Source organism: Pinus tabuliformis, chromosome 4_2, assembly GCF_031772625.1.
Source record: "Pinus tabuliformis cultivar Carrire ecotype Pingquan chromosome 4_2, CPIR1, whole genome shotgun sequence".
NCBI lineage: Eukaryota > Viridiplantae > Streptophyta > Pinopsida > Pinales > Pinaceae > Pinus > Pinus tabuliformis.
In genome coordinates, this window is record NC_142304.1 from 807,245,610 (window position 1) to 807,266,035 (window position 20,426).

The window sequence follows — 20,426 nt, forward strand, 5'->3', positions numbered from 1 at the left end:
CAATTGTTATGGAAACATTTCACTTTATTTGCTGGCAAATTTCATCATTGTAAGTTTGCAATTTGGATAAATTTACATCAAATGGATATGCCTTGGTAGTAACTCAACAATCCATGTGATTCAATGTGAAACCTTTGAATACCTTGTTTTGCTAGAAGGAAAAGAATGCGAAAATAGGCAATCCATTGTTATAACTAGTTATCCAAGGTTGATGTCACTTTATAACAAGAGATTGATAACTAGAGAGTACTTAAAGATTGGTCCAAACTGCCAATAAACTCTCATTGTAATTCATATAGAATCATTGGCAGAGAAAATTATTTCAAGACCATTATTTCAGGATAAATATGTTAAGCTCCCTTTATGTTTTCCCAACTGCCGCCTACAATTACGGAAGTAAACTAAAGTCATTTCCTTCAATCATGGAAACCAACTGTAGTCATTTCCTTAAATTACGGAAACTATCTTCAGTTAATTAATTTCTTGTTGGGAGCTTCTGGAGTGGTCCATTACTCCCTCTACAATTCTCTACCATGATCTGTGGAACACTTGACACATAGCCAACATAAGCTTGATGGAAGATTGCCTATAAATACTTTTGTTTGGTCCCCAAGCTCACTAACTCAATCCCCTTCAGTTTTACACCATCAAGTTGGAGTGAGCAGAGCTTGGAAGTGCCATACGGATGTGAGATTTTGGGTGAATTTTTGTAATTGTGAAGACACTATTCCTGCAATCTTTTGGATGTTGTATGTGGACTGAGTGTGTTGTAGTTTAACGAATGCGCTTATACTTGCATTAGTGCAAAGCAATCCTGCGTGTTTTCTCTGCGTTCATAGCTCCCAAAGCAGAGTGTTTTCGACCTTAAACATCAATGGAGTGTTTTCGACCTCAAACATCAACGGAGTGTGGGTGCTGTTAGCAAATAACAGAGATTGTCTGTGGTACAACAAAACAGTGACAGAGTGTGAGCAAGCGTTGGAGGTATTTTTCTTGGGCATTAAAGTTTTCGATTCTTTTAAGTGTTTTATTCTGCATTATAGAATTGTTATTAAACTATCATTTGGTTGATGATTCTTTTAAGTGTTTTATTCCGCATTATAGAATCATCATTAAGCTAACATTTGGTATCAGAGCAATTTTTTATCTCTGCCTTGGTGTTTATAGACATGCTCTATTATGCTAATGTTATATTTTGAGAATTTTTTGAATTAAGGCATTTATTTGAAAATATGTCTAATTTTTGCTCAATTTTTATGCTTATAATATTTATTTAATTATATGCATTTTGGATAATTGTTGTGCAAAATTTATTAACTATGCTCATATTTAATTTGCATGAATTGATTATTTCTGTTTTAAAATAAAACATGCTATTTTTGATGAGTATACAAGACCCATTGTTGAATGTTATGCATAAATATTATAGTTTATTTCAAGCTAATCTTTTATGCATAAAAGAAATAATGTCTAGTGATCCATATAATTTTAATTGATTGGAGAATAGCCACAACATCTCTAATTAAATAGTATTATATATTATGATTGATTAGAATCACATAAAGAATATTTAGACATTAATTGTAATTAATTATACTAAATATAATAAATTTTATCCCACATGAATTTTTATTATATTTATATAATTAATTAGAATAAAATATTCATAACTTACCCACAGGAATTATGAATTAATAGTTTTATCATAAAGTTCAAATCTAAGATAAAATTTATATCGAATTATAATCATAATATACCCTTTAGAATTATGAATTAAGTGAATAATTTGATAAATTCTATCATAAAGAATAATTGAATCTGCTTGAATTGAAAATTTAGTCCACAAACAATTTTTATGTCATTAGATTCAATTTTTAAGCATGATTTACATTGGTAAAGCATGAAATTTTATTTAGGCCTCAAATTTAACATAAGCATGTGATCTTTAATTTTATGCAGTTGTACAACCTACAAATTTCTCTGAAATTCGTTGTGATATCCCTAAACTTAAGGGAGATAACTATAGGGTCTGGAAGGAGAGAATTCTCCTTCATTTAGGGTGGATGGACATAGACTATGCTATTAGAAAAGATGAACCACCAGCAGTCACTAATACCAGCACTACAGTAGACATCACGCTTTATGAACGATTGGAACGATCTAATCGCTTAAGCATGATGTTCATTAAGACTAAAATTTCAGCTAGTATTCGTGGTTTCGTTGATCAGCATGAAAAGGTTTGAAACTTGCTGAAAGCCATTGATGATCAATTCGTCAGTTCAGACAAGGCACTAGCAAGCACCCTAATCATGAAGTTCTCATCCCTAAGGCTCACCAGTGTGAAAGATGTGCGCGAGCAGATCATGCAAATGAGGGACACTGTGGCTCAATTGAAGAAACTCGAGGTTGAAATATCAGAGTCCTTCCTAGTGCACTACATCCTGAACACCCTTCTGCACCAATACGGACCCTTCAAAATCTCATACAACACACATAAAGATAAATGGTCAATTAATGAACTCATGACCATGTGTGTTCAAGAGGAAGAGAGACTGGTGATAGAACTGGGAGAAAGTGCAATGTTGGCAACACGAGGAAAGGGAAAATCTCAAGCCAATCGGAAAGGGAAAGGTAAAGTACCTACCCAAGCTGATATCAAGAAGGATTCCAAGTGTTTCTTTTGTAAAAAGAAGGGACACATGAAGAAGGAATGCGCCAAATTTCAGAAATAGCTTGTGGACAAAGGTATTCTGATCTCGTTTGTTTGTTATGAATCTAATATGGTTAATGTCAATATTAACACCTGGTGGATTGATTTTGGATCAACAATTCACATTTCGAATTCCTTGTAGGGTTTGCAAAACCTAAGGAAGCCAGTGGGAAGTGAGCAAAGCATCTTATCAGGAAACACGATGGGCTCGCATGTGGCAGCTATAGGAACATGTTATTTAACTTTAAGTAGTGGCTTTGTTTTAAAATTAGAAAAGACCTTTTATGTTCCAAGTTTTTCTAGAAACTTGATTTCAGTTTCAAGGCTTGTACCTTTTGGATATTCCTTTAACTTTTCAGAAACATATTTCAATTTATTTAATAAATCTGATTGTTTTGGGAATGGTATTTTGTCTAATGGTCTTTCCTGCATTAATTTACAAAATAATGTCACTTATGATTCAATGCATGTTCACACTAGCACTAAAAGATGTGTTATTAATGAAGATTCCTCTAAATTATGGCACTGGTGACTAGGTCATATCTCCATAGAAAGAATTAAAAGATTGGTAAATGAAGGGGTACTTAATACTCTGGATTTTACTGATTTTGAGACTTGTGTGGACTGCATAAAAGGAAAGCAGACCAACAATTCAAAGAAAGGTGCCAATAGGAGTTTGGACATATTAGAGATCATACATATTGATATATGTAGTCTAGGCATGGACTCACATGGTGAGAGATACTTCGTCTCTTTTATAGATGATTACTCATGATATATGTATCTCTACATGCTTCATAAAAAGAACGAAGCATTAGATGCCTTTAAGATCTTTAAGGCTGAAGTAGAGAAACAATGCGGCAAGCAAATTAAGATCGTGAGATCAAATAGAGGTGGAGAATATTATGGTAGATACATAGAAAATGGACAAGAACCTCGGCCATTCACAAAATTTCTTCAAGAGCATGGGATTGTTGCCCAATACACCATGCCTGGTTCACCCGACCAAAATGGTGTAGCAGAAAGAAGAAACCAAACATAATTGGACATGGTGCAGAGTATGCTTAACAACTCCAATCTTCCTAAATCTATGTGTACTGAAGCACTTAAGATGATAGTGTATATATTAAACCAAGTTCCAACCAAGGTTGTAACTAAAACACCATTTCAATTATGGAAAGGTTGGAAACCGGGTTTGCGACATATGCGCGTTTGGGGATGCCCGTCTGAAGTAAGAATATATAAGCCACAAGAGAAGAAGCTAGACCCAAGGACCATTAGTGGGTATTTCATTGGATATGCTGAAAGGTCTAAAGGTTACAGATTTTATTGTCCATCTCACAACACTAGGATTGTGGAATCAAGAAATGCAAAGTTTCTTGAAAATGACTTGATTAGTGGGAGCGATCAAACCAGGAACATAGTTTCTGAGAAGGATCATTCAGAATATCAACCTTCCACCTCAAGTGATAGATTGGTTATTGTTCACAGCACCCCTCAAGTACAAAATGGTGTTGAACAACCAATTGTTGAAGTTCCACAAGCTGCTGACGACATTCTAGTAGATGAGAGAGTTCAAGAGTTGCCAAGAACTTTTGAACAACGAGTTGAACTACATACTTCTCAGGAAGATGATGGTACAAAATTAAGAAGATCTACTAGACCAAAGAGATCAATAATTCCTGATGATTATGTTGTGTATCTACAAGAATCTGACTATAACATTAGAGCCGAAAATGATCTCGAGTCATTTTCACAAGCCATGAGTTGCAAAGAATCAGAATTATGGTACGATCCCATGAAGGAAGAGCTGAATTCTATAAAGAGTAATGAAGTCTGGGATCTTGTTGAGTTGCCTAATGGTGCGGAAGCCATTGGATGTAAATGGGTCTTTAAGACAAAGAAAGAATCATTGAGCAACATTGAGAGATACAAGGCAAGACTTGTTGCTAAGGGATTCACTTAGAAAGAAGGAATTGATTACACGGAGACTTTTTCTCCTGTATCTAAGAAAGATTCCTTGCATGTTATTATGGCATTAGTAGCCCATTTTGACTTGGAGTTGTAACAAATGGATGTGAAAATGACATTTCTCAATGGAGATCTAGAGGAAGAGGTTCACATGAAACAACTTGAAGGATTCCCCTCTAGTGATGGTGGGCAATTGGTTTGCAAGCTCAAGAAATCCTTATATGGTTTAAAACAAGCATCCCCCCAATGGCATTTGAAATTAAATAATGTAATTTCTTCTTTCGGTTTTGTAGAAAACATTATGGATCAATGCATATACCTGAAAGTCAGTGGGAGTAAAATCTGTTTTCTTGTTTTATATGTGGATGACATTTTGCTAGCAACCAATGATAACAGTTTGCTGCATGAGGTGAAACAATTCCTCTCTAAAAATTTCGATATGAAGGATATGGGTGAGGCATCTTATGTCATTGGGATTAAGATCCATAGAGATAGATTTCGAGGCATCTTGGGTCTGTCTCAGGAAACCTATATTAATAAAATTTAAGAGAGATTTCGGATGAAGGATTGTTCACCAAGTGTAGCTCCCATTGTGAAAGGTGATAGGTTCAATTTGAACCAATGCCCGAAGAACGGATTTGAAAGGGAACAAATGAAGAACATTCCATATGCTTCGGCTGTTGGAAGCCTAATGTATGCTCAGGTCTGCGCAAGACCTGACATTGCATTTGTTGTGGGAATGTTGGGACGATATCACAGTAATCCAAGTTTAGACCACTGGAGAGATGTAAATAAAGTAATGAGGTACCTTCAAGGAACCAAAAACTACATGCTTATGTATAGACGGACGGACAATTTGGAAGTAGTTGGCTACTCAGATTCTGACTTTGCTGGATGTGTTGATTCACGCAAATCAACATCAGGATACATTTTTATGATGGTCGGTGGAGTTGTATCATGGAGGAGTGCCAAGCAGACCTTGATTGCCACTTCCACTATGGAAGTCGAGTTCGTCTCCTGTTTTGAGGCTACTTTACATGGTGTATGGCTTAAGAGTTTCATTTCTGGGCTTAGAATTATGGATTCTATCTCTAAGCCATTGAGAATATATTGCGACAATTCAGCCGCTATTTTTATGGCTAAAAACAACAAAAGTGGGAGTCGAAATAAACACATCAACATTAAGTATTTAGCTATAAGGGAACATGTTAAAGAAAAGAAAGTGGTCATTGAGCACGTTAGCATTGAGTTGATGATCACTGATCCTTTGACTAAGGGCATGCCACCATTTAAATTCAAGGATCATGTAATGAATATGGGACTTGGTTCCATTATGTAGTTTCTCATTGTATGGAAAATGTTATTTTAATGAAATTCTTAATTATTGTGATGTTTTTCTCATATTTATGTGCACCTTAATTTGATTTGAGAGAATTCATCTGTGTAGGACCAAGAATAAACATAGGGTTTATTCATTAAGAAATTGTTGCCACATAAATTATAATAAGAATAGATACATAGTAATACATGGAAGATAATACTTGACATTAGAGTCCACTTATCGCCATGATTCATTTATCTATTACTTAGATAGATTATCAATGGGTTTTAAGATGAGACATTAAGATTGGAAGTATGGACCAGGTGGGAGAATGTTAAGCTCCCTTTACGTTTTCCCAACTGCTGCCTACAATTACGGAAGTAAACTGCAATCATTTCCTTCAATCATGGAAACCAACTGCAGTCATTTCCTTAAATTACAGAAACTATCTTCAGTTAATTAATTTCTTGTTGGGAGCTTCTGGAGTGGTCCATTACTCCCTCTGCAATTCTCTACCATGATTTATGGAACACTTGACACATAGCCAATAGAAGCTTGATGGAAGCTTGGCTATAAATACTTTTGTTTGGTCCCCAAGCTCACTAGCTCAATCCCCTTCAGTTTTACACCATCAAGTTGGAGTGAGCAGAGCTTGGAAGTGCCACACGGATGTGAGATTTTGGGTGAATTTTTGTAATTATTGTGAAGACGCTATTCCTGCAATCTTTTGGATGTTGTATGTGGACTGAGTGTGTTGTAGTTTAACGAATGCGCTTATACTTGCATTAGTGCAAAGCAATCCTGCGCGTTTTCTATGCGTTCATAGCTCCCAAAGCGGAGTGTTTTCGACCTTAAAAATCAATGGAGTGTTTTCGACCTCAAACATCAACGGAGTGTGGTTGTTGTTAGCAAATAATGGAGTTTATCTGTGGTACACCAAAACAGTGACAGAGTGTGAGCAAGCATTGGACGTATTTTTCTTGGGAATTAAAGTTTTCGATTCTTTTAAGTGTTTTATTCCGCATTATAGAATCATTATTAAACTATCATTTGGTTGATGATTCTTTTAAGTGTTTTATGTCGCATTATAGAATCATCATTAAGCTAAAAAAATATTTCTAGACCATTTCCAATAGTGAGAAAAAGCACACAGCATACACTGCATTGTGATGTCCATTATGAATCCTCTTGTCATTTTCTTGGGCTCTCACTAGACTTTATGCAATTACCCTACATCCATTCAAACTAAAGAGAGTGTTTCTGGAATAAGCTCATGGGCAAAGAAGAGGCACTGTACTCCAAGGTTTAGATTTTGAATTTGAATTTGAAATTGAAACTAAAACCGTTGAAAAGACAACTGTGAGAGATGTTTAGGGGTTCTCAAGTACAATGGAAAGTAGGAGGAGTTTTCAATTGCAAATATTCTGACTTCCGTAGGAGATGGATCTCTCTATTTATGTAAACGGATGGTAAATGAAGATGGTGAGCGGCCTGCTTTGGCAGGTCGACAAATCTAACGAACCCACAATAGAGATAAGTTAGACGGATTATGTTAGCGTATTTAAAATGAAAATTGTGGACTAAATGACTGTAGGTAGTTTATGTTGAGTAATAATGATAGATTTAAATTTGAGATTTATACTAAAATTAGGCAGTTTACGTTGAGAAATAGCTATAGATTTATCATTGAGGTTTATATTAAATTTGGTTGTGGTTTTTTTTTAATGAGATTGATTAATAAAAAATATATATATTTAACTATTTAAATATCTAGTATTAATAAATTATAATTGATTTATGATATTGTAGCAAATTTTATTCATTAATTAATAAGTTTTATAGTAAAATGATTAAATTTTTTGGCATTATATATGTGTTTAATTATATATTAATTCATTTCACTATAGTATTTTTTTTTTAAAGTTGTTTGTGATCCTCTAGGCTTAAACTTTAGCATGTCTCTTCCCCCTAGTACAGTGCACATCCACCCCCATGAGGTTTGATCTTGGGCCGCCTTGCTGACAATCCCCATCCTCAACTAGTTGTGCTAGTAATGCAAAAAGAGTTTGAAATGTCCATGCTTGGTGAGCTCACATATTTTCTTAGTTTACAAGTCCAACAAAACAAAGACGACATTTTTCTATCACAAACCAAGTATCTCAAGCAGATCTTGAAGAAATATGGGATGGAGGATTCGAAACCAGTATGTACCCCTATGGTAACAGGATGCAGCCTCAACGCAAATGATGAATCAACAGCAGTGCATCAACCAACCTATAGATCCATGATTGGTAGTCTGCTCTATCTAACAGGTACCCGACCAGATATTATGCATGCAGTGGGAATAGTTGGAAGATTTCAGGCAAATCCAAAGGAAACTCATCTTTAGGCAGTTAAGAGAATTTTTAAGTATCTTCAAGGAACTCAAAACTATGGCTTATGGTATCCTAGAAGTACAGATCTCACACTTCATGCATATACAGATGCAGATTGGGTAGGAAGTGTGGATGACAAAAAATGCACTAGTGGTGGTGCATTCTTCATGGATCCTAGGTTAGTATCTTGGTTCAGAAAGAAAGAGAGTTCAATTGCATTATCTACAGCTGAAGCAGAATATGTAGCTGTTGCATCTTGCTGCACACAACTCCTCTGGATGATGCAAACATTACAAGACATGCAAATCACTTGTACTCCACCTATCCCCATTCTATGTGATAATACAAGTGCAATCAACATTTCAAAAAATCTAGTCATGCATTCAAAGACCAAGCACATACCTATCAAATATCATTTTCTTCAAGAACAAGTGCTTGAACAAAAGGTCAAGTTGGAGTATGTTCCCTCTAAGGAACAGGTTACTGATATACTCACCAAACCACTGCCCAGGGAGACATTTGAATACCTCAGACAGAAGCTGGGAGTAGTTGATGCATCATCTTACTGTTGAAACTTGTCTGTTCCAGAGAAAAGTGGTTGTACACGAGTTTAATGAGGAGGATCTGCGTACATACGTCAGTTTATGTGAATACAGTCACGTATATGATTGTTTGAAGGAAAGCAGTGTGGTCAGACTCAGGTTGGAAAGAGTCTGATATAGGTCTGGCAGAGACTATCTGGCATAGGTTCAGGGGGAGCATATATTCTTCTAATAATGCATTGTTGGCATTATCTTAGAAGATCTTGGTTTATATTCACAGCTGTTTTGGTTTTAGGTGGAGAAAGAGATTATGGTTGCTGATCTGATCGATGATTGACAGATGCTGCTGATGACTTTCATAGAATTGTTACAGATATTTCGTCTCTATGTCATGTATATCTTTTCTTATCAAGGTCATGTAACGGCCTATTTTGGTTTCCCCACTATGCCTGGGATGAATGATGTAATGTACTTATCTGTCATGTGTAAACTTCTGGTGTATCCCCACTTGGTTGGGAGATGGATGTATGTATGAGTCTGTGATGATAGGAAGGTCTTTTATAATGTATAAAGTCATGTTTCTTGTGTAGATTATCTTCTTGCAGACCTTGCCTACAGTCAGGGGGAGATTGGATAGTACAGTAGAGTAGAGGATTCAACATGTATTCAGGGGGAGCATAACCCTTTGCCCTTGATGTCAAAGGGGGAGAATGTTTTTGAGTGACTTAGGGTTGCCATCAAGTCCAAAGGGGGAGATTGTTGGCATTATGGCACAGGTTTGGCACTATGGCACAGGTGTTATCCTTGATGGAAACTCACTCAAATGGCAGATCACAGTTCAGGCTCTCAGAATGAAAGAAAATGAGGTATATGTAGGTTCATCTTAACAAAATCACATATACACACGGGCGTACCAATCAAAAGGCGCGTATATGTATGCACGCATTATATGCAAAGAAAAGCACGTACATGTGGGAAAACTTATGGTTGGTCCATGGTATTTAGTCCATCATATTTGAACCTATGGTTTTGGTCCTTGGTATTGCATCCAAAGTGTTGAACCTAGGTATTCAGTCCCTAGTATTGGATCTCCATGGTTTTTGACCATGGTGTGAGTAAGGCCTAAGTCTATAAAAAGGGAAGGAGATCATTTGGCAAGGGACGAATTGAAGAATTCAATATCTTATGAAGAGAAAGATTGAGAATACTATCATTGGGTTATGGTGCATAACTAGATCTGAATCAAGGAGGAGCCTGAGCACAAGGAGAAGGATAAGTTCTATTGGTGAGTCAAGATCTTAAGGCAGTTTGAAGAGAAGTATCTTTGTGAAATCTTTTATATTTGATGCATGACGTGATTTATAAATATGATAATCTGGGTATAACTAATGTCTGAATAAGTAAAAAGATAAATTATCTTTTATAGATTTGTACGCAGGTTCAGCGCAGCAGAGGCGCATATACACGCCGGTTCGCTAATGTAAAACATCATATACATTGGATGTCCTTGATACATAAGTGTATGCATGCAGGTTCCATATATTGAAGTAGAGTATATCTCATGAAATATATTTTAGCTACTTCTGTTTATTGCTGCAATATTCTGGGTTTAGGATTGGTGTTTGGTTACTGGTACTGTTTTCTGGTTACAACATTCTGAGAAGTTATTGGTTGATTCAGTATTTTTTTGTACAAAGGAGGTTGGTTAATGCAGATATACTTGATGTTTGATTGATATACATGGATCCAGTCTGAAAATTTATGAAACAAGGTCCCTGGAAGAAAAGAGAAGGTTGTAGCCTTCTGTAGGTCAGCACCTATGTACTAGTACCTCAGCTAGTACAAGAGCTAAGTGGGTTGTAGCTCCCTTCCAGGAGAAGCTGGAGAACGAGAGAAGGTTGTAGCCTTTTGCAGGAAGCAGCCTGCGTACTGGTATAAGACTGCACCAGTACAGAAACATTGTAAAAATAAGTTTCTAATTGAAAGAAGATATAGACGAATTGCAGCAGGTGGTTTTCACCCACATTGGGTTTCCACCTTATATCTTGTGTTCTTATGTGTGATTGCCTGTTCTGTTTTACTATTCCTGGTTATTGTTCATATGGTTTGATGCACAGATTAATGATCAACATCTGAAGAATAATTTAAATTACAAGTCTGCTCATATATGCTTGTTTCCTTAACTGAAGTTGCGTACATACGCGGTATCTACTAACTGAAGTAGCGTATACAAATCTGATTGTCAAATGAAAAATTGACCTGATAATACTGAGTCACCCCCCCTCTCAGTATTATTTCCAACAACCATGAATCCAAGCAATTGACCAGAGCTGACACAAAACACACACTTGTGTGGATTGAGTCGTATATTGTAGTGACGCCACCGTAAAAATATTTCTCTCAAATGTTGTGGGTGATCAGTCTGCTTTCGTGAATGAGCAAGAAAATCATCAAGATAAGGTTGAACAATGTGCTTAATGTCATGGAAGGCATAATTCATTGCCCTATGAAATGTAGCCCCTGCATTCTTCAAACCAAAAGGTAATTTTCGATAGGCAAATGTGCCCCACAGAAAAATAAAAGCTATTTTAGATTAGCCCTGTGGGCAAATATTGATTTGATTGTAGCTAGAAAATTCATCCACGAATGAGAAGATTTCACATCCGGCACATTCGTCAATAATCTGGTTGATGAAGGGTGTAGGATAATTGCCTTTTGGACATGTTTGATTTACATCCCTATAATTGACGCACACTCGAATTGTCCCTTGTTTTTTCATAACTGAAAAAATGTTAGATACCCAGTCGGTAATAGGTGCAGGGAAAATGAAGCCAGCACACAAAAGTTTTTCAACCTCTACTTTAATGGTAACGACTTTCTTAGGATTAATAGGTCAAAGCCACTGTCGCACTGGTTTGACATCAGGGTACATTTTGATTTCATGTTCAACAATGCTTGAGTCAATTCCTAGCATCTCCTTGTAAGACCACGCAAATATATCTCTAAATTCACAAAAAAGAGCCTGGTAATTATCAAGCTCCAATGGAGAACAAGATTTGCCGACAGGAATTTTTTCTACAATGTTAGGCTTGGTCAAAATGTTTATAGAAATTGCTTCTTCTATGTTTGACAAATTACGCTCAGAATCTATAGTATCTATTATAACAAAATTTGACAAGAAATCAATGATTGATGGATGGTTTAGCTCATTTGAATAATCTTTGATGTCATCTGGAAGATGGGAATGATGATGATAATATTCCCATGGTTCCTCTGCTATCATCATTGATTAGATGATTCCTTCATCCGTAGAATGTATACGTGAAAATGGATCTGAAGAGGTACCATATTCTAACGACCTATCTCCCCATACAATTGTTGAGTGCGGATTTGGGTTTGCTGCACAAGCCTGAAAGATTGATTGCTATGATGATTCAATGGGGCTTAACGGCAACACCTCAATATTACTATAAACTTCAACTTGGTTGGTAATCCTCCTTAAATTAGATGAGGTGGAGGAAATCATGTTGCAAGTCTCTACTCTTGCCACTTCCACCAAATCAGATGGTGACGGGAGGATAAAAGTACCCATTAGGGAAGGATCTTTAAAGAGACCTACTCCAACACTTTGAGGTGATAACGAGGGTCCATATACCAACAGAATTCTTCCCGTAGCTTGTGAACTATTGGAAAAAGGGCTAGCTGATCAATGATTGTGATTCCACCATTAAAAAGGAATGCAATAGTATGAAAGGACGTGGAAACCACAACAACCATAGAATATACCCAAGGCCTTCCTAGTAAAATGTTGTAATCGAGGGGTCTGTCAACTACCTCAACTTCAACAGTAACCATTTTTCCCCCAAGTTCGATTTGTAGGTTACTCAAAATCCCACATGGAGTATATGTTCTTCATCAAAGGCTTTCAACATAGTTGGTGATCGTGACAACAACAATGAACCAAGTGTTTTCCAACAGCTCATGGACATAATGCAAGTAGATGTCACCTCATCAATAATAGTTCGGTGAACATTCTTATTGAGAGCTTTTACTTGGATTAGGAAAGCTAATTGCGTCGGTAACTGTGGTGAATATCTCGCATGGTTAAAAACCACAAGATTTGAATCCATAGGATCTATTCCACCTATTGCTGACAGTAAGGCCTGTTTCTGGGAGGGACTGTTTTGCAAGACCTCGAGTGTTGACATAGCAGAAGGTGATTAAGCAAGATCTTCCACTATGTTTTAATTCTGAGCTACTCGAGCTTGAGGGTTGAATGTCGATTTGTGCACAACTCCCTTTTGGTGGTTTTATTGTCAATTCTGGTGCAATGGGTGGAACAACTATCGATGAAGTCGAAGTCGAAGGATTAGGTCGATCAGTGGCCTGATTATTTGACGACAATGGATTTCCATAATATTTGTTTCTTTTTGACACCAAAACTTTGTTTTGTGACTTTGTGATGGATAACATGAGTACTGGGGATGTCGAAGCATGGTATGTTGCAACCAAATGTGTCTCCGAGGTTGGAAACGGATCAGTTAACACTGTCGATGTATTTGAAGTCTTTAAAAGTTTAGAGAGCTCAGAGCGATGTGGACAATCTCTTGTAAAATGCTCGTCATTACATATCAGACATGGATAATAAGGTTTCCTTGCCGAAGTAGAGGAATCAGATGATTTCTCTGGAGGGGAATTTTCTTGCTTCTTTTGTTTTTCCCCTTTTTCTTTCTCCCTGGTTGCTTTCAATTTTTGCCTTTGTCAAATGACATGGCATTAATCTCGGAGGCATGAGTATTTTCTATTGTATTGGTAGTTTGATTGGAAATAGAAAGAATTTGACCAGATGTTCTTCCTGCTGTTTGTGTGCTTGAAGAACTAATCACATTGTCACCGACATGAGAGTCCTTACTCGATTGTGGAGGAGGGGGAACAGTGAAAGTTGGTCAAGGTGCATTGAGAATTTTATCATAAAGCGTGCCGAATTATGTGTAAATCAAATCCAAGTATTGGGCACGAGCAATGCCTTGCTCTTCTGTGACAACTCCACCTTTTGCCACATCCTTGGTAATTGATGGCAACAAGGATTTTATGAACCACTCAACTAAAAGCTGATCGGGAACATATGTCTTAACCATTTGACGACTATGCCACTACTCATGAATATGATCTGATATATTGGTAGCAGTAGTCTTCTTAAAGTTGGTTAGGAGTTCCGTTCCAGTCTCATATCTGATAGGTAACTGGAGGTGGGTCAAAAAGGTAGTCACTAAAGTGGTGAAATTATCGAAAGAAGCTCTTGGTAATTCAATGTACCATTTCGCAGCTAGACCAGTAAGTGTTCTTTGGAAAAGATGAAGTCTAACCGAATCATCATTTAAGGAGTTTGATGAACACCACAAATGAAAGGTCATAACATGATTTGATGGGTCTTCTCTAGGATTTCCATTTAACTTCGAAATGTCAAATGTTAACTTATGCAGAATTACCGACCACCAAGATGCATATAAGATTGGATCGTTAGTGAGCCGAATCAAATCTGGTAATTCTAAAGTTGCTACAAATGGTAGCTATCGATTCAAGTTAGGTTGAGCATACCCAGGATATGATGGAATTGCTTGAGTAATAGGTCTTTGCATACCGACATAGGGCATCTGCGTTTGGTAACCTTGGTATGGTTGTTGAACAAAACTAGTATAAGGTGGTTGTTGATAACTAGGTTGAATGTGTGGTTGTCCATAACCTGCAAAGCCTTGTTGACCAGGACCTTGGTAAGCTTTAGATTGACCAAAACCAGGTTGAGCTTGTGGAACAAGACCAAACTAGGGATGGAACTTCTGGAATTGGGGTTGTTGAAATTGAGGCTGCCACGATAGTTGAATCAACTATTGTTGTTTTTGGCACAACTCGTGTGGATTTAACAGCTATTGCTTTCCAGCAATGAAAGGTTGGCTAGGTTGTGAATAAACTATACCAGTGTAAGCCTGGGTCAGTCTAGATAAGGTTATACTAACCTGAGGTTGTCGCTGAACTCCAGAAACAAGTGGTTGTTGTACAGTACTCCGTCTGCGGATCTACAGTACTCCGTCTGCAGCATAGATCTGCGGTGATCATTCTATTGATCAGATCTATTCTTTACATTCTCTGCGGTTTTACGGTGATTCTCTGCTCTACGGGGAAGGTTGGATCTACATAGTCCATGCATATATGTGTATATGGAGTTAGCTTTCGGTATAGAGCTGCGTTCTCTTGATCAGATCTATTATGGAGTTAGCTTTCGGTATAGATCTGCGGCATTGAATTGAATCTGCAGTATAGATCTGGTGCACATCGGCGGTATAGATCTAGGGCCTGCCCGCATTTACAGTTTATTTCACGGCTAGGTTTTAGATCTGAGGCTAGATCTAGGCGGCTAATTTCTGTGGTCAGATCTAGATCTAATCTTATCTTCTATCTTATTTGTCTGCGGCTGGGTTCTACGAGCAAGTAAAATATGGCTCCGAGCTTCGCAAAAATAACTGGTGGCTCATCCGCCTCTGGAGGGCAATCTCCTGCCCATATCGTGAGTGAAGCCCCAGCTCCCACTATCCAAGTGGTCCAGGACTCACTCGATGAAGCTTTGAAGTTCTTCGAAAGTGCCCTAATTTGCCGGTTCAATGGTTTTTGGCCGCGGCTGATAGCACTCCACAATTGGATCTCGGAGGTATGGAAGCCTATCATTTCTGATGAAATTAATATCTACCCCTGTGCTAGAGGTTTCTTTATAGTAGATTTCGAAAATCCTGAAAGCAGACAATATATTCTAGATTCCGGCCCTTGGTTTTGGGAAAAATCAGGCCTATTCATGAAGCCATGGAACCTATCATTCGATCCCTCTACAGCAGTGATAACCTCAGCACCAGTTTGGGTGAGATTGCCAAGCCTACCCTTGCATATATGGAATCTCTCCTCGCTAAAAGCCATCGGAAATGCAATTGGGAAATTTTACTGCAGGTGCCCAGAAACAGAGGAATATGCCAGAACCACCTATGCACGCATCTGTGTGGAAATGGATTTCAGCGCCGGATTCCCAGCTGAAATAAACCTAACAAGTAAAGACTATGTGTGGAACCAGAAGCTTGATTATGAAAGTGTCCTCTTCAGATGTCGATCATGCTTTGAGACGGGGCATCTAGCCAAAAATTGCCCAAAAGCCTCTGAGAAAAATTTTGCTAGAAAAAACCACCACAGATCTACATGGTGGGAAGGAGCACAAAAAGAACACTACACTGTCATCAAAGAAGAAGAATATTCTAGAGAAAATGAGTCACAAGAAATCAAGGAAGAAGGAAACAACTCTCAAAACAAGCAAGGAGAAAGCCCGCCCCAACAAATCAACAGTTATGAGGATTTGAATACCGCGGAAAATAAATCTTCATTTAACAGCAAAGTAGATCTCCTAAACCAAACTTCTTCTCTGACTATAGATCGCGAAGCTAAGACACCAATGTCCCAAGAACCAGAAGAGATGAAGGAGATGCAAGACAAAGGAAGTTGGAAGACCGTAGAGAAAAGAAAGAAAGCTACAACACCAATCTCGCCAAGAAAGACGAGGAGCCAGACAAGTAAAAATTAAGAAAATTGTAGGTCCGATAGACCAATTTGGTCTCAGTGGACGTTAACCATCATCATAGTCATCATCATCATCATCATCATCATCATCATCATCATCATCACAACAAATTGAGAGACTTAAACTTCTTGACTTGAAAGTTGTGATTGCAAGGTAGAAGGATCAGTTTGTACCGATTGAGATACAATAGTTTGAACTTGTGACTATGGTACAATAGTAACAACAGGTGTAGTAGGAATAGCTGACATAGTTTGTATTGGTTGTGTTGGATACACAAGCCTTGGTTGAACTGGCATTGTTGGTTGCCATTGACAAATTCTAATTCTAGATTGACATGAATACTATGGGATATTACCATATGGTAGTCCCCTAGAATAAGGAGGATACGGTGAATAAATATATTTCTCTCCATATGGTGGCAATCCAGTATTTAATGGATACATAGGTCTTTGTTGACCAGATTTCCCAACTTGATACTGATATGTAGGATCAAACTATTGAGTTCCCATTAGAGAAGAACCAGGTAAAATTTCGGTTAAGGACATGGGTGATGACCATGGTGTAGAAGAAAACCTTGAGTGGGTTCCAGACAATGATTGGTAACAAACTGGGACGGACGATTCATCATATAGGTGCGACTCAGGTGTAGTAGAAAACATCAAAGAGGTTACAACAGAAGATTTTGCTGCAGCTGCATTAGATGATACAGTATGAGACGTTGACGGTTGTTCAGCCATAGTTAAGTGACCCAAAAGTTGTCCTAAAGATTCGACAGGTACTTGAAAAGAAGTAGGATCAAATGAAGCAAATAAATCAGGAGTATTAGGGTAAAGATAAAGCCCAGCTCCAAAGTGAAACGGGGTTCCAGGTGTGGAATCTTCTTCCAATTCCTCCTAGCAATTAAACCTAGTGGAAGAACATCACCATCAGGTCCGTAAAATATTTCTGGTGTTGATGAAGTTGAAGTTTCAATAGTTATCGATGTCTGAGGGGTAACAAGTTGATCGTCTTCTAGTAAAGTAACAACTTCTGAATGTTCAAATTCGAAGTCCAAATGTTCAGGTAAATGAACAATAGTTTCCGAAAGAGGTTCCTGAACAACTTCAGGTTCAGAGGTAACTTCTGTTTGAACTGGGATAGATTCTGGATTAACTTCTAGTTGAACTGATTCAAGTTCAGAAGTACTTTCTTGTTGAGCAATCTCAAGTTGAGCATCAACTTGTTATTGAACAACTTCGGTTACTGTTTCACTAGGATCAGTGCTAATGTCCTCAGGTAACTGTGAAACTTCTTCTTCAGGAATGGATGTACTAGAAATAGTTGGAGTAAATGGAGTCTCTATACTTACCGAAATAGATGATTCAGGTAACTTAGATGAAGAACTAAGAGTTCTTGATGTACTAGACTTAGTTAAGCGAGACCGCTTTGCCCAAATTGGTGTCGCCTCAGGAGGCAAAGGCAGTTTTCTCACTGTTCTCCACGAATGATGGGGTATGGGTTGATATTCCTCCATGATTGTTGATTATTTTTATTATCAAAAAATAAATAAACAAAAAGGGGTATACCAAGCAAAAGGTTTACCAAGCAACTGTGAACTGTAGAATACCTCCTGGCGAACCAAGAAGTACGGGCAAGCAATCTCCCCGAATGTTGTGTTCGGTGTATCATAGTTTACAAGGCAACTGACTCGATTACTTAAGGATGGATAGAAACCTAGAGTTTTCCTCCCTTATATACGCACAGGTACGTGGAGGCCTAGTCCGTATAAGCACTGTCTAATGGAAAACCGCACAATGAGAGCATTCCCATATACTTTACGTACTGTAACACCGCCCTATATACCCGAAGCTACGCGAACGAGCTACAATATACTCACATACATGGAATGAGGTATCACACTTGGGATGTATTGCATACAAGTTAGCGACGACTGCTTTGTTTTACGACGCCAAAACACGTCTCTAGCCTAGAACCACTAAATGTTTTCGTTAATGACAATGCTCCATTAGGTAAATTGATGTTTATTTTAAGTTGATCTTTCTTAGGAATTTTCCTTTCAAGTTCACCATGTGATGTATTCTGAAATTCCTAGGAATGCAACTATCATGATAAGCATTCTTTCCATTCAATTTAACAATGAAAATCCTAGCTACATAGGGATATAACAATCAGATTTCTTTTGATCAAAGAGCAAAGAGCACAATCTAAATGCAAATTCCCTACACTATTCCTATCAGCACACAAAAAATTTTCAATGCAACATGCATGTATTTCTGTTCGATTTCCCTTAATGTGAATGAACATAAATGAAAACTAATGGACAATTGATCAATAAACTCTTTTCATAAAAATGACGATTTTGTGAAAATTTATTTTCAAGGAAAGAAAGACTCTATGACACTTTCGTTTTCAAAGAAATGAGGAATTATGACACTTTCAATGAAAATACTAATCATATGCACACATCAACCAATTGATCTTTCATGAATGAAGATTTTACGACAATTCAATTTTTGAAGGAAAAGACGATTTTACGACACTTTCTTTTGATAAAGACTAATCGACCAAAAACTAACTTTCGACTATAGATTGAAAATGAAAAAGTAAATACATAAGAAACATTTATCAATCCTAGTCTAAGTAGGGCCAGGTAAGGAGATGAAAAACTATTTTCAAAGATAAGACATCATTGACATTCAGCAAATCATTCAAATAGGAGAAAATTGGCAAAAAACTTCAGCTGCTAGATGGGAAACTGACCCTCAAGGTATCAGCGGAGGCAGCAGTGAGAGATAGTGTGCTTCAGTGCACTGGCTCTATGCAGGAAGTACATTGCAGCACATTGTATCCTTCATTGGGCTGTACTGGTGATAGTAAGCCATTTTGAAGGCAATTTTGACACAGTTTTGACTCAATTTTCACTGAAAGAAGATTTAAATTCAATCAACGACCACAAGTACAGTATGTAGAAATGTCTTAAGAGGCTGATAAGTTACTAATATGGATGATCGCTCCCAGTGGAGTCACCAATTTGTTTTGGGAATTTTTAGTGTCTACGGATAAACGCTTAAACTCCTAGACTACTAGCTAAGTCTAGAACAATAGTGCAAAGCATTCTCTACTTTTTCTATGACCAATAGATTAAATAAGATAGTGAAGAAGCCTACTTGAAGCTTTCGCTTACTCCTTATCTCCCTTGACCAATTCTGTCACTCCTTTTCGTACTTAATCCGCTTGAAAAGTACTTGCACACAGACAGAAGATGAAAATTGATCAAAGCATATGATAATGATCTATTGATTAAACATAGCATGGAATCAAGTACATAATACACATATGAAAGAATCAATGAAAAATACAAGTATATGGAAAAATCTTTGAACACTTTATTAGTAAAATGAAGAGTTACAACCCAATTTGCTTGATTCAGTATCACTCCTCTAGTTTAATCCCATCCTCTCCTCATAACAAGCAAGACATTTTGACATCATTACAATACATGAAACCAACTCAAGTCTCATACTAACAACATCTCCCTATAAATCAATGATTTCCAGTCCCTTATCACTTAGATGAGTGGTCTTTTTATAAGTGAATGAAGGATGTTATGCCATAAATGGTGATAATGAATGCCCTCCCAAACTTAGGATTTAGTTCCACGGAGGAAGGGATAAAGGGATTGATGTTCCTTAACTCCCTGCCTCATCCAAATTCGAGCCCAAAGGAGTAGATAAACTTGGGAAACTTCTAGATGCATCCAATCGATAAGAATATTCCCAAACCCCAATGAAATTTCTCTCAAATTTGCCCAACGTAGGCCAAAGAAGGCTCAAGTGCACTGCATAGAAGCCTAGCAGTGTACTGGACTGCATTGTAGTGCACCCTTATGAAGGCC